The 15164-nt window shown below is 47.0% G+C and overlaps 1 long non-coding RNA gene across 4 annotated transcripts; it reads right to left on the reverse strand.

Annotated features, from left to right (window-relative positions):
- Positions 1–1926: 1926 nt before the first annotated feature.
- LOC127910775 (uncharacterized) lies at positions 1927–2700 on the reverse strand. 4 transcript variants are annotated; one of them, XR_008076173.1, is made up of 4 exons: positions 2587–2700; positions 2314–2547; positions 2197–2274; positions 1927–2079 (listed from the first exon to the last, which is right to left on the reverse strand). It is a non-coding gene; the product is annotated as an uncharacterized LOC127910775 (long non-coding RNA). The 4 variants fall into 4 exon arrangements; XR_008076174.1 differs by lacking the exon at positions 2197–2274; XR_008076175.1 differs by lacking the exon at positions 2197–2274 and having other exon boundaries at positions 1987–2040.
- Positions 2701–15164: the final 12464 nt, after the last annotated feature.

A 15164-nucleotide genomic window follows, 5' to 3' on the forward strand; every position in this document is an offset into this window, starting at 1 on the left:
CCCTAACCCATCTGGACAAGAGGAATACCTATGTGAGAATGCTGTTCATCGACTACAGCTCGGCATTCAACACCATAGTACCCTCCAAGCTCGTCATCAAGCTCGAGACCCTGGGTCTCGACCCCCCTGTGCAACTGGGTACTGGACTTCCTGACGGGCCGCCCCAGGTGGTGAGGGTAGGCAACAACATCTCCTCCCCGCTGATCCTCAACACTGGGGCCCCACAAGGGTGCGTTCTGAGCCCTCTCCTGTACTCCCTGTTCACCCACGACTGCGTGGCCACGCACGCCTCCAACTCAATCATCAAGTTTGCGGACGACACAACAGTGGTAGGCTTGATTACCAACAACGACGAGTCGGCCTACAGGGAGGAGGTGAGGGCCCTCGGAGTGTGGTGTCAGGAAAATAACCTCACACTCAACGTCAACAAAACTAAGGAGATGATTGTGGACTTCAGGAAACAGCAGAGGGAACACCCCCTATCCACATCGATGGAACAGTAGTGGAGAGGGTAGCAAGTTTTAAGTTCCTCGGCATACACATCACAGACTAACTGAATTGGTCCACTCACACAGACAGCATCGTGAAGAAGGCGCAGCAGCGCCTCTTCAACCTCAGGAGGCTGAAGAAATTCGGCTTGTCACCAAAAGCACTCACAAACTTCTACAGATGCACAATTGAGAGCATCCTGGCGGGCTGTATCACCGCCTGGTACGGCAACTGCTCCGCCCACAACCGTAAGGCTCTCCAGAGGGTAGTGAGGTCTGCACAACGCATCACCGGGGGCAAACTACCTGCCCTCCAGGACACCTACACCACCCGATGTTACAGGAAGGCCATAAAGATCATCAAGGACATCAACCACCCGAGCCACTGCCTGTTCACCCCGCTATCATCCAGAAGGCGAGGTCAGTACAGGTGCATCAAAGCTGGGACCGAGAGACTGAAAAACAGCTTCTATCTCAAGGCCATCAGACTGTTAAACAGCCACCACTAACATTGAGTGGCTGCTGCCAACACACTGACACTGACACTGACTCAACTCCAGCCACTTTAATAATGGGAATTGATGGGAAATTATGTAAATATATCACTAGCCACTTTAAACAATGCTACCTTATATAATGTTACTTACCCTACATTATTCATCTCATATGCATACGTATATACTGTACTCTATATCATCGACTGCATCCTTATGTAATACATGTATCACTAGCATTAGTACATTAGTACATCACTAGTACATTATACTGAGAAGTGTGTACATTATACTGAGATGTGTGTACATTATACTGAGAAGTGTGTACATTATACTGAGAAGTGTGTACATTATACTGAGAAGTGCGTACATTATACTGATAAGTGTGTACATTATACTGAGAAGTGTGTACATTATACTGAGAAGTGTGTACATTATACTGAGAAGTGCATACATTATACTGAGAAGTAAATACATTATACTGAGAAGTGTGTACATTATACTGAGAAGTGCATACATTATACTGAGAAGTGCATACATTATACTGAGAAGTGCATACATTATACTGAGAAGTGCATACATTATACTGAGAAGTGCATACATTATACTGAGAAGTGCATACATTATACTGAGAAGTGTGTACATTATACTGAGAAGTGCATACATTATACTGAGAAGTGCATACATTATCGGCCCCTATAAGTGCACAGCAAATTCTATTTGAACCTTTATTTAGCTGGGCAAGAGAGTTAAGAACAAATTCTTATTTACAATGACGGCCTAGGAACGGTGGGTTAACTGCCTTGTTCAGGGGCAGAACCACAGATTTTTACCTCGTCAGCTCGGGGATTTGATCTTGCAACCTTTCGGTTACAAGTCCAATGCTCTAACCACTAGGCTCCCTGCTGGTTTCTAGTCCAACGCTCTAACCACTAGGCTCTCTGCTGGTTACTAGTCCAACGCTCTAACCACTAGGCTACCTGCTGGTTACTAGTCCAACGCTCTAACCACTAGGCTCCCTGCTGGTTACTAGTCCAACGCTCTAACCACTAGGCTACCTGCTGGTTACTAGTCCAACGCTCTAACCACTAGGCTACCTGCTGGTTACTAGTCCAACGCTCTAACCACTAGGCTCTCTGCTGGTTACTAGTCCAACGCTCTAACCACTAGGCTACCTGCTGGTTACTAGTCCAACGCTCTAACCACTAGGCCACCTGCTGGTTACTAGTCCAACGCTCTAACCACTAGGCTACCTGCTGGTTACTAGTCCAACGCTCGAACCACTAGGCTACCTGCTGGTTACTAGTCCAACGCTCAAACCACTAGGCTACCTGCTGGTTACTAGTCCAACGCTCTAACCACTAGGCTACCTGCTGGTTACTAGTCCAACGCTCTAACCACTAGGCTACCTGCTGGTTACTAGTCCAACGCTCTAACCACTAGGCTACCTGCTGGTTACTAGTCCAACGCTCTAACCACTAGGCTACCTGCTGGTTACTAGTCCAACGCTCGAACCACTAGGCTACCTGCTGGTTACTAGTCCAACGCTCTAACCACTAGGCTACCTGCTGGTTACTAGTCCAACGCTCAAACCACTAGGCTACCTGCTGGTTACTAGTCCAACGCTCTAACCACTAGGCTACCTGCTGGTTACTAGTCCAACGCTCTAACCACTAGGCTACCTGCTGGTTACTAGTCCAACGCTCTAACCACTAGGCTACCAGCTGCCCCATGATTGGCAGTGTTAGATAATCCTTACTCTGCACAATATTTCACAGCAATATGTAACCATCTGCAGGTTACCTGGGCGGCCATGTTGTTTCCTGTGTTCGAACTCCTCGATCAGAGCCTCGGCTTTACACTTGTTGGCCCACCAGTAAGGGATGTGAGGCCAAAGGTAGCTATAGAGGCTGACCATGCTGTGCTCATAGGAGACAATCACCTGGTAACCCAACGACCACAGGTTCCTCAGCGTCACCACTTCCTGGAACACAGAGGCTCATGGGAATGTTGGGATCAGAGAATGGAATCATGGGAAAGTATGGTTCATGCCATGCTAGAAAACATTGTAGTAACACACACAAATACAGAGGCATGTCAGGTCTGGTGTAAAGATGGCCTGTCAGGGAGGAAGCATGTCTAGTCTGGTGTAAAGATGGCCTGTCAGGGAGGAAGCATGTCAAGTCTGGTGTAAAGATGGCCAGTCAGGGAGGAAGCATGTCAAGTCTGGTGTAAAGATGTCCTGTCAGGGAGGAAGCATGTCAAGTCTGGTGTAAAGATGGCCTGTCAGGGAGGAAGCATGTCTAGTCTGGTGTAAAGATGGCCTGTCAGGGAGGAAGCATGTCTAGTCTGGTGTAAAGATGGCCTGTCAGGGAGGAAGCATGTCAAGTCTGGTGTAAAGATGGCCTGTCAGGGAGGAAGCATGTCAAGCCTGGTGTAAAGATGGCCTGCCAGGGAGGAAGCATGTCAAGTCTGGTGTAAAGATGGCCTGTCAGGGAGGAAGCATGTCAAGTCTGGTGTAAAGATGGCCAGCCAGGGAGGAAGCATGTCAAGTCTGGTGTAAAGATGGCCTGCCAGGGAGGAAGCATGTCAAGTCTGGTGTAAAGATGGCCTGTCAGGGAGGAAGCATGTCAAGTCTGGTGTAAAGATGGCAAGCCAGGGAGGAAGCATTTCAGGTCTGGTGTAAAGATGGCCTGTCAGGGAGGAAGCATGTCAAGTCTGGTGTAAAGATGGCCTGTCAGGGAGGAAGCATGTCTAGTCTGGTGTAAAGATGGCCTGTCAGGGAGGAAGCATGTCAAGTCTGGTGTAAAGATGGCCTGTCAGGGAGGAAGCATGTCAAGTCTGGTGTAAAGATGGCCTGTCAGGGAGGAAGCATGTCTAGTCTGGTGTAAAGATGGCCTGTCAGGGAGGAAGCATGTCAGGTCTGGTGTAAAGATGGCCTGTCAGGGAGGAAGTATGTCAGGTCTGGTGTAAAGATGGCCTGTCAGGGAGGAAGCATGTCTAGTCTGGTGTAAAGATGGCCTGTCAGGGAGGAAGCATGTCAGGTCTGGTGTAAAGATGGCCAGTCAGGGAGGAAGCATGTCAAGTCTGGTGTAAAGATGGCCTGTCAGGGAGGAAGCATGTCAAGTCTGGTGTAAAGATGGCCTGTCAGGGAGGAAGCATGTCTAGTCTGGTGTAAAGATGGCCTGTCAGGGAGGAAGCATGTCAGGTCAGGTGTAAAGATGGCCTGTCAGGGAGGAAGCATGTCAGGTCTGGTGTAAAGATGGCCTGTCAGGGAGGAAGCATGTCTAGTCTGGTGTAAAGATGTCCTGTCATGGAGGAAGCATGTCAAGTCTGGTGTAAAGATGGCCTGTCAGGGAGGAAGCATGTCTAGTCTGGTGTAAAGATGGCCTGTCAGGGAGGAAGCATGTCAAGTCTGGTGTAAAGATGGCCTGTCAGGGAGGAAGCATGTCAGGTCTGGTGTAAAGATGGCCAGTCAGGGAGGAAGCATGTCTAGTCTGGTGTAAAGATGGCCTGTCAGGGAGGAAGCATGTCAGGTCTGGTGTAAAGATGGCCTGCCAGGGAGGAAGCATGTCAAGTCTGGTGTAAAGATGGCCTGTCACGGAGGAAGCATGTCAAGTCTGGTGTAAAGATGGCCTGCCAGGGAGGAAGCATGTCAAGTCTGGTGTAAAGATGGCCTGTCAGGGAGGAAGCATGTCAAGTCTGGTGTAAAGATGGCCAGTCAGGGAGGAAGCATGTCAAGTCTGGTGTAAAGATGGCCTGTCAGGGAGGAAGCATGTCAAGTCTGGTGTAAAGATGTCCTGTCAGGGAGGAAGCATGTCAAGTCTGGTGTAAAGATGGCCAGCCAGGGAGGAAGCATGTCTAGTCTGGTGTAAAGATGGCCTGTCAGGGAGGAAGCATGTCAAGTCTGGTGTAAAGATGGCCTGTCAGGGAGGAAGCATGTCAAGTCTGGTGTAAAGATGTCCTGTCAGGGAGGAAGCATGTCAAGTCTGGTGTAAAGATGGCCTGTCAGGGAGGAAGCATGTCTAGTCTGGTGTAAAGATGGTCTGTCAGGGAGGAAGCATGTCTAGTCTGGTGTAAAGATGGCCTGTCAGGGAGGAAGCATGTCTAGTCTGGTGTAAAGATGGTCTGTCAGGGAGGAAGCATGTCTAGTCTGGTGTAAAGATGGCCTGTCAGGGAGGAAGCATGTCAAGTCTGGTGTAAAGATGGGCAGCCAGGGAGGAAGCATGTCTAGTCTGGTGTAAAGATGGCCTGTCAGGGAGGAAGCATGTCAAGTCTGGTGTAAAGATGGCCTGTCAGGGAGGAAGCATGTCAAGTCTGGTGTAAAGATGTCCTGTCAGGGAGGAAGCATGTCAAGTCTGGTGTAAAGATGGCCTGTCAGGGAGGAAGCATGTCTAGTCTGGTGTAAAGATGGCCAGCCAGGGAGGAAGCATGTCAAGTCTGGTGTAAAGATGGCCTGTCAGGGAGGAAGCATGTCAAGTCTGGTGTAAAGATGGCCTGTCAGGGAGGAAGCATGTCTAGTCTGGTGTAAAGATGGCCTGTCAGGGAGGAAGCATGTCAGGTCTGGTGTAAAGATGGCCTGTCAGGGAGGAAGCATGTCAGGTCTGGTGTAAAGATGGCCTGTCAGGGAGGAAGCATGTCTAGTCTGGTGTAAAGATGGCCTGTCAGGGAGGAAGCATGTCAGGTCTGGTGTAAAGATGGCCAGTCAGAGAGGAAGCATGTCTAGTCTGGTGTAAAGATGGCCTGTCAGGGAGGAAGCATGTCAGGTCTGGTGTAAAGATGGCCTGCCAGGGAGGACGCATGTCAAGTCTGGTGTAAAGATGGCCTGTCAGGGAGGAAGCATGTCAAGTCTGGTGTAAAGATGGCCAGTCAGGGAGGAAGCATGTCAAGTCTGGTGTAAAGATGGCCTGTCAGGGAGGAAGCATGTCAAGTCTGGTGTAAAGATGGCCTGCCAGGGAGGAAGCATGTCAAGTCTGGTGTAAAGATGGCCTGTCAGGGAGGAAGCATGTCAAGTCTGGTGTAAAGATGGCCAGTCAGGGAGGAAGCATGTCAAGTCTGGTGTAAAGATGGCCTGTCAGGGAGGAAGCATGTCAAGTCTGGTGTAAAGATGGCCAGCCAGGGAGGAAGCATGTCAAGTCTGGTGTAAAGATGGCCTGTCAGGGAGGAAGCATGTCAAGTCTGGTGTAAAGATGGCCAGCCAGGGAGGAAGCATGTCAAGTCTGGTGTAAAGATGGCCTGTCAGGGAGGAAGCATGTCAAGTCTGGTGTAAAGATGGCCTGCCAGGGAGGAAGCATGTCAAGTCTGGTGTAAAGATGGCCTGTCAGGGAGGAAGCATGTCAAGTCTGGTGTAAAGATGGCCAGCCAGGGAGGAAGCATGTCAAGTCTGGTGTAAAGATGGCCTGCCAGGGAGGAAGCATGTCAAGTCTGGTGTAAAGATGGCCTGTCAGGGAGGAAGCATGTCAAGTCTGGTGTAAAGATGGCCAGCCAGGGAGGAAGCATTTCAGGTCTGGTGTAAAGATGGCCTGTCAGGGAGGAAGCATGTCAAGTCTGGTGTAAAGATGGCCTGTCAGGGAGGAAGCATGTCTAGTCTGGTGTAAAGATGGCCTGTCAGGGAGGAAGCATGTCAAGTCTGGTGTAAAGATGGCCTGTCAGGGAGGAAGCATGTCAAGTCTGGTGTAAAGATGGCCTGTCAGGGAGGAAGCATGTCTAGTCTGGTGTAAAGATGGCCTGTCAGGGAGGAAGCATGTCAGGTCTGGTGTAAAGATGGCCTGTCAGGGAGGAAGTATGTCAGGTCTGGTGTAAAGATGGCCTGTCAGGGAGGAAGCATGTCTAGTCTGGTGTAAAGATGGCCTGTCAGGGAGGAAGCATGTCAGGTCTGGTGTAAAGATGGCCAGTCAGGGAGGAAGCATGTCAGGTCTGGTGTAAAGATGGCCAGTCAGGGAGGAAGCATGTCTAGTCTGGTGTAAAGATGGCCTGTCAGGGAGGAAGCATGTCAGGTCTGGTGTAAAGATGGCCTGCCAGGGAGGAAGCATGTCAAGTCTGGTGTAAAGATGGCCTGTCAGGGAGGAAGCATGTCAAGTCTGGTGTAAAGATGGCCAGTCAGGGAGGAAGCATGTCAAGTCTGGTGTAAAGATGGCCTGTCAGGGAGGAAGCATGTCAAGTCTGGTGTAAAGATGGCCTGCCAGGGAGGAAGCATGTCAAGTCTGGTGTAAAGATGGCCTGTCAGGGAGGAAGCATGTCAAGTCTGGTGTAAAGATGGCCAGTCAGGGAGGAAGCATGTCAAGTCTGGTGTAAAGATGGCCTGTCAGGGAGGAAGCATGTCAATTCTGGTGTAAAGATGGCCAGCCAGGGAGGAAGCATGTCAAGTCTGGTGTAAAGATGGCCTGTCAGGGAGGAAGCATGTCAAGTCTGGTGTAAAGATGGCCAGCCAGGGAGGAAGCATGTCAAGTCTGGTGTAAAGATGGCCTGTCAGGGAGGAAGCATGTCAAGTCTGGTGTAAAGATGGCCTGCCAGGGAGGAAGCATGTCAAGTCTGGTGTAAAGATGGCCTGTCAGGGAGGAAGCATGTCAAGTCTGGTGTAAAGATGGCCAGCCAGGGAGGAAGCATGTCAAGTCTGGTGTAAAGATGGCCTGCCAGGGAGGAAGCATGTCAAGTCTGGTGTAAAGATGGCCTGTCAGGGAGGAAGCATGTCAAGTCTGGTGTAAAGATGGCCAGCCAGGGAGGAAGCATGTCAAGTCTGGTGTAAAGATGGCCTGTCAGGGAGGAAGCATGTCTAGTCTGGTGTAAAGATGGCCTGCCAGGGAGGAAGCATGTCAAGTCTGGTGTAAAGATGGCCTGTCAGGGAGGAAGCATGTCAAGTCTGGTGTAAAGATGGCCAGTCAGGGAGGAAGCATGTCTAGTCTGGTGTAAAGATGGCCTGTCAGGGAGGAAGCATGTCAAGTCTGGTGTAAAGATGGCCAGCCAGGGAGGAAGCATGTCAAGTCTGGTGTAAAGATGGCCAGCCAGGGAGGAAGCATGTCAAGTCTGGTGTAAAGATGGCCAGCCAGGGAGGAAGCATGTCTAGTCTGGTGTAAAGATGGCCTGTCAGGGAGGAAGCATGTCAAGTCTGGTGTAAAGATGGCCAGCCAGGGAGGAAGCATGTCTAGTCTGGTGTAAAGATGGCCAGTCAGGGAGGAAGCATGTCAAGTCTGGTGTAAAGATGGCCAGTCAGGGAGGAAGCACGTCAAGTCTGGTGTAAAGATGGCCTGTCAGGGAGGAAGCATGTCAAGTCTGGTGTAAAGATGGCCTGTCAGGGAGGAAGCATGTCAAGTCTGGTGTAAAGATGGCCAGCCAGGGAGGAAGCATGTCAAGTCTGGTGTAAAGATGGCCTGTCAGGGAGGAAGCATGTCAAGTCTGGTGTAAAGATGGCCTGTCAGGGAGGAAGCATGTCAAGTCTGGTGTAAAGATGGCCAGTCAGGGAGGAAGCATGTCAGGTCTGGTGTAAAGATGGCCTGTCAGGGAGGAAGCATGTCAAGTCTGGTGTAAAGATGGCCAGCCAGGGAGGAAGCATGTCAAGTCTGGTGTAAAGATGGCCTGTCAGGGAGGAAGCATGTCAAGTCTGGTGTAAAGATGGCCTGTCAGGGAGGAAGCATGTCAAGTCTGGTGTAAAGATGGCCTGTCAGGGAGGAAGCATGTCAGGTCTGGTGTAAAGATGGCCAGTCAGGGAGGAAGCATGTCAAGTCTGGTGTAAAGATGGCCAGTCAGGGAGGAAGCATGTCAAGTCTGGTGTAAAGATGGCCAGTCAGGGAGGAAGCATGTCAAGTCTGGTGTAAAGATGGCCAGTCAGGGAGGAAGCATGTCAAGTCTGGTGTAAAGATGGCCAGTCAGGGAGGAAGCATGTCCAGTCTGGTGTAAAGATGGCCAGTCAGGGAGGAAGCATGTCAAGTCTGGTGTAAAGATGGCCAGTCAGGGAGGAAGCATGTCCAGTCTGGTGTAAAGATGGCCAGTCAGGGAGGAAGCATGTCAAGTCTGGTGTAAAGATGGCCTGTCAGGGAGGAAGCATGTCAAGTCTGGTGTAAAGATGGCCAGTCAGGGAGGAAGCATGTCAAGTCTGGTGTAAAGATGGCCTGTCAGGGAGGAAGCATGTCAGGTCTAGTGTAAAGATGGCCTGTCAGGGAGGAAGCATGTCAGGTCTGGTGTAAAGATGGCCTGCCAGGGAGGAAGCATGTCAGGTCTGGTGTAAAGATGGCCAGACAGGGAGGAAGCATGACAGGTCTTCTGTTTGGTGCTTTAACATTAAGACAATGGTGCTACAACATTAAGACAACATTAAGACAATGTTGTTACAACATTAAGACAACATTAAGACAACATTAAGACAATGTTGCTCACTGCTTCCCACAAGAAGAACAGGGGGACTTTTCTGTGAGGATTCTGTACAGTGAAACAGCATGGAGACTTACAATGGGGATGTCTCTAGACTACATGTTTGATCACTCTTACTTTGGAAGTCTCCAATTTGAGATAAATTCCCCTCAAAGTTAATTCACAACAGGCCTAAAACACAAGTCATTAAAACACAAGTCATTAAAAAGTAATTATCTTCAGTCTAATAGAGTAGTTTTTTTTAAATGTGTCCACAACAAGGACAAAGGGAGACCACCTCAGAGAGGACACCCAGATGAATATTTTAGGGATCTGTGTGCATTGTGAAGCAGTGCGGAGGCACCTATAATTGATGATCAATCTTGGTTTTGGAAATCTGGACTTCACTAACAAAGTAGCCTCCTTCGAAGTTGCTTAAAACACAAGTCATTGGCTTCAGCCTTTAAGGAGTGCTTTTTGAAGTGTGTGTGTTTTAAAAAAAAACTGCTTACTGAGCGTTTCTCAACTCCTGATGTAGAAGTTGATGGAAACTTGAACAGTGGAACCGACTAAGTGGTTACATTCTCCAACTCTGCAAAAATACTTTGCTGCATTATACATCGTCAAATCATTCCACACCGTTTCATTTCATCTCTCAGGGTACAGTAATATAAATATAAGCATGTTTTCACAACATGATGATCCAGGTGGAAAAACACAAAGGAAGGGGAGGTGAGGGTTTTGAACATTAGGAATAGTTTAACCTGGACTTGTATAGGCACCCTCTACAACTACTGTGATTATTATTATCTGACCCTGCTGGTCATCTATGAACATTTGAACATCATGGGCATCCCTCATAGCCTGGTTCCTCTCTAGGTTTCTTCCTCGAGAGTTGTTGGCCACAGTGTCTCCTGACCCCTCCTGTCTCGGCCTCCAGTATTTATGCTGCAGTAGTTTATGTGTCGGGGGGCTAGGGTCAGTTTGTACTGGAGTACTTCTCCTGTCCTATTCGGTGTCCTGTGTGAATTTAAGTGTGCTCTCTCTCTTTAATTCTCTCTTTCTCTAATTCTTTCTCTCTCGGAGGACCTGAGCCCAAGGACCATGCCTCAGGACTACCTGAGGTTTTAGGCTGGGTTTCTGTACAGCACTTTTTTTTAAATTATTATTAATTTATTTTACCTTTATTTAACCAGGCAAGTCAGTTAAGAACACATTCTTATTTTCAATGACGGCCTGGGAACAGTGGGTTAACTGCCTGTTCAGGGGCAGGATGACAGATTTGTACCTTGTCAGCTCGGGGGTTTGAACTCGCAACCTTCCGGCTACTAGTCCAACGCTCTAACCACTAGGCTACGCTGCCGCACTTTGAGATATCAGCTGATGTAAGAAGGGCTTTATAGATACATTTGATTGATTGATCTCTACTATTGTAATGCTGCGAGTCGGAAAGCAAGTTCGGGGAGTGAATACATTTAATAAATTAACAAAACAAGAAACAAACAACGAGGAACCATGACGACTGAGGAAGGAACCAAAGGGAGTGACATATAAAGGCCAGGTATTCAAGGAGGTGATGGAGTCCAGGTGAATGTCATTATGCGTAAATGCGCGTAACAATGGTGACAGGTGTGCGCCACAAACGAGCATCCTTGTGATATAGAGGCCGGAGAGGGAGCACATGTGTCAGTAGTATATTAGAGATTACAGTAGAATGAGACAGTATATTAGAGATTACAGTAGAATGAGACAGTATATTAGAGATTACAGTAGAATGAGACAGTATATTAGAGATTACAGTAGAATGAGACAGTATATTAGAGATTACAGTAGAATGAGACAGTATATTAGAGATTACAGTAGAATGAGACAGTATATTAGAGATTACAGTAGAATGAGACAGTATATTAGAGATTACAGTAGAATGTGTCAGACAGTAGTATATTAGAGATTACAGTAGAATGAGACAGTATATTAGAGATTACAGTAGAATGTGACAGTATATTAGAGATTACAGTAGAATGAGACAGTATATTAGAGATTACAGTAGAATGTGACAGTATATTAGAGATTACAGTAGAATGAGACAGTATATTAGAGATTACAGTAGAATGTGACAGTATATTAGAGATTACAGTAGAATGAGACAGTATATTAGAGATTACAGTAGAATGAGACAGTATATTAGAGATTACAGTAGAATGAGACAGTATATTAGAGATTACAGTAGAATGAGACAGTATATTAGAGATTACAGTAGAATGTGACAGTATATTAGAGATTACAGTAGAATGAGACAGTATATTAGAGATTACAGTAGAATGTGTCAGACAGTAGTATATTAGAGATTACAGTAGAATGTGTCAGTATATTAGAGATTACAGTAGAATGTGTCAGACAGTATATTAGAGATTACAGTAGAATGAGACAGTATATTAGAGATTACAGTAGAATTTGTCAAACAGTAGTATATTAAAGATTACAGTAGAATGTGTCAGATAGGAGTATATTAGAGATTACAATAGAATGAGACAGATAGTAGTATATTAGAGATTACAGTAGAATGTGACAGATAGTATATTAGAAATTACAGTAGAATGAGACAGATAGTATATTTGAGATTACAGTAGAATGTGTCATATAGTATATTAGAGATTACAGTAGATTGTGACAGATAGCAGTATATTCGAGATTACAGTAGAATGAGACAGATAAAATATATTAGAGATTACAGTAGAATGTGACAGATAGAATATTAGAGATTACAGTAGAATGAGACAGATAGTATTTGAGAGATTACAGTAGAATGTGACAGATAGTATATTAGAGAATACAGTAGAATATGTCAGACAGGAGTATATTAGAGATTACAGTGGACCTGTAGATGTTCAAAAACTGTAAAACTCTCAATCCCTTAATCAATAATACGCCTCAATTAATAATTTCAATCCCTTAATCAATAATACACCTCAATTAATAATCTCAAACTCTTCCAAGACCAAAGTACTCAAGGTGATGTCAGGGACAATGGTTTTTCCTGAACATGTCTGAAGATATAAAGTACCAGTCAAAGGTTATGACACACCAACTCATTACAGGGTTTTTCTTTATTTTTTTAACTCTTTTCTACTTTGCAGAATAATAATGAAGACATCAAAACTATGAAATAACACATATGGAATCATGTAGTAACCAAAAAAGTGTCAAACAAATCAAAATATATTATAGGTTCTTTGAAGTAGCCACCCTTTTCCTTGATGACAGCTTTGCACACTCTTGGCATTCTCTCAACCAGCTTCATTAGGTAGTCACCTGGAATGCATTTCAAGTAAACGGTGTGCTTTCGTAAAAGTTCATTTGTGGAACTTCTTTCCTTCTTAATGCGTTTGAGCCAATCAGTTGTGTTGTGAGGGGTGGTATATAGAAGATAGCCCTATTTGGTAAAATACCAAGTCCATATTATGGCAAGAACAGCTCAAATAAGCAAAGAGAAACAACAGTCCATCATTACTTTCAGACACGAAGGTCAGTCAATACGGAAAATTACAAGAACTTCGATAGTTTCTTCAAGTGCAGTCGCAAAAAAAACATCAAGCGTTATGATGAAACTGGTTCTCATGAGGACCGCCACAGGAAAGGAAGACCCAGAGTTACCTCTGCTGCAGAGGATAAGTTCATTAGAGTTACCAGCATCAGAAGTTGTAGCCCAAATAAATGCTTCACAGAGTTCAAGTAACAGACACATCTCAACATAAACTGTTCAGAGGCGACTGCGTGAATCAGGCCTTCATGGTCAAATTGCTGCAAAGAAACCACTACAAAAGGACACCAATAATAAGAGACTTGCTTGGACCAAGAAACACGATCAATGGACATTAGACCGGTGGAAATGTGTCCTTTGGTCTAATGAGTCCAAATTTGAGATTTTTTGTTCCAACCTCCGTGTTAGAGTTAGGTCAAAGTGGTTAGGGTTAGGGCATCAAAGTGATCAGGGTTAGGGCATCAAAGTGATCAGGGTTAGGGCATCAAAGTGGTCAGGGTTAGGGCATCAAAGTGATCAGGGTTAGGGCATCAAAGTGGTCAGGGTTAGGGCATCAAAGTGGTCAGGGTTAGGGCATCAAAGTGGTCAGGTCATCAAAGTGGTCAGGGTTAGGGCATCAAAGTGGTCAGGGTTAGGGCATCAAAGTGGTCAGGGCATCAAGTGGTTAGGGCATCAAAGTGGTCAGGGTTAGGGCATCAAAGTGGTTAGGGTAAGGGCATCAAAGTGGTCAGGGCATCAAGTGGTTAGGGTTAGGGCATCAAGTGGTCAGGGTTAGGGCATCAAAGTGGTCAGGGTTAGGGCATCAAAGTGGTCAGGGTTAGGGCATCAAAGTGGTTAGGGTTAGGGCATCAAAGTGGTCAGGGCATCAAAGTGGTTAGGGCATCAAAGTGGTCAGGGCATCAAAGTGGTCAGGGTTAGGGCATCAAAGTGGTTAGGGTTAGGGCATCAAAGTGGTCAGGGCATCAAAGTGGTCAGGGTTAGGGCATCAAAGTGGTCAGGGCATCAAAGTGGTCAGGGTTAGGGCATCAAAGTGGTCAGGGCATCAAAGTGGTCAGGGTATCAAAGTGGTCAGGGCATCAAAGTGGTTAGGGCATCAAAGTGGTCAGGGCATCAAAGTGGTCAGGGCATCAAAGTGGTCAGGCTATCAAAGTGGTCAGGGCATCAAAGTGGTCAGGCTATCAAAGTGGTCAGGGCATCAAAGTGGTCAGGCTATCAAAGTGGTCAGGGCATCAAAGTGGTCAGGCTATCAAAGTGGTCAGGGCATCAAAGTGGTCAGGGTCAGGTCATCAAAGTGGTCAGGGCTAGGGTATCAAAGTGGTCAGGGTTAGGGCATCAAAGTGGTCAGGGCATCAAAGTGGTTAGGGCATCAAAGTGGTTAGGGCATCAAAGTGGTCAGGGTCAGGGCATCAAAGTGGTCAGGGTATCAAAGTGGTTAGGGTATCAAAGTGGTCAGGGTCAGGGCATCAAAGTGGTCAGGGTATCAAAGTGGTTAGGGCATCAAAGTGGTCAGGGCATCAAAGTGGTTAGGGTATCAAAGTGGTCAGGGCATCAAAGTGGTTAGGGCATCAAAGTGGTCAGGGCATCAAAGTGGTCAGGGTATCAAAGTGGTCAGGGCATCAAAGTGGTTAGGGTATCAAAGTGGTCAGGGTTAGGGCATCAAAGTGGTCAGGGTATCAAAGTGGTTAGGGCATCAAAGTGGTCAGGGCATCAAAGTGGTTAGGGCATCAAAGTGGTCAGGGCATCAAAGTGGTCAGGGTATCAAAGTGGTCAGGGCATCAAAGTGGTCAGGGCATCAAAGTGGTCAGGGCATCAAAGTGGTTAGGGCATCAAAGTGGTCAGGGCATCAAAGTGGTTAGGGCATCAAAGTGGTTAGGGCATCAAAGTGGTCAGGGTTAGGGCATCAAAGTGGTCAGGGTCAGGGCATCAAAGTGGTCAGGGTATCAAAGTGGTCAGGGTATCAAAGTGGTCAGGGCATCAAAGTGGTCAGGGCATCAAAGTGGTTAGGGCATCAAAGTGGTTAGGGCATCAAAGTGGTTAGGGCATCAAAGTGGTCAGGGCATCAAAGTGGTCAGGGTTAGGGCATCAAAGTGGTCAGGGTCAGGGCATCAAAGTGGTCAGGGTTAGGGCATCAAAGTGGTCAGGGTCAGGGTATCAAAGTGGTCAGGGTTAGGGCATCAAAGTGGTCAGGGTATCAAAGTGGTCAGGGCATCAAAGTGGTCAGGGTATCAAAGTGGTCAGGGCATCAAAGTGGTCAGGGTCAGGGCATCAAAGTGGTCAGGTCATCAAAGTGGTCAGGGC

The sequence above is a fragment of the Oncorhynchus keta genome, chromosome 22, assembly GCF_023373465.1.
Source record: "Oncorhynchus keta strain PuntledgeMale-10-30-2019 chromosome 22, Oket_V2, whole genome shotgun sequence".
In the NCBI taxonomy this organism is placed as follows: domain Eukaryota; kingdom Metazoa; phylum Chordata; class Actinopteri; order Salmoniformes; family Salmonidae; genus Oncorhynchus; species Oncorhynchus keta.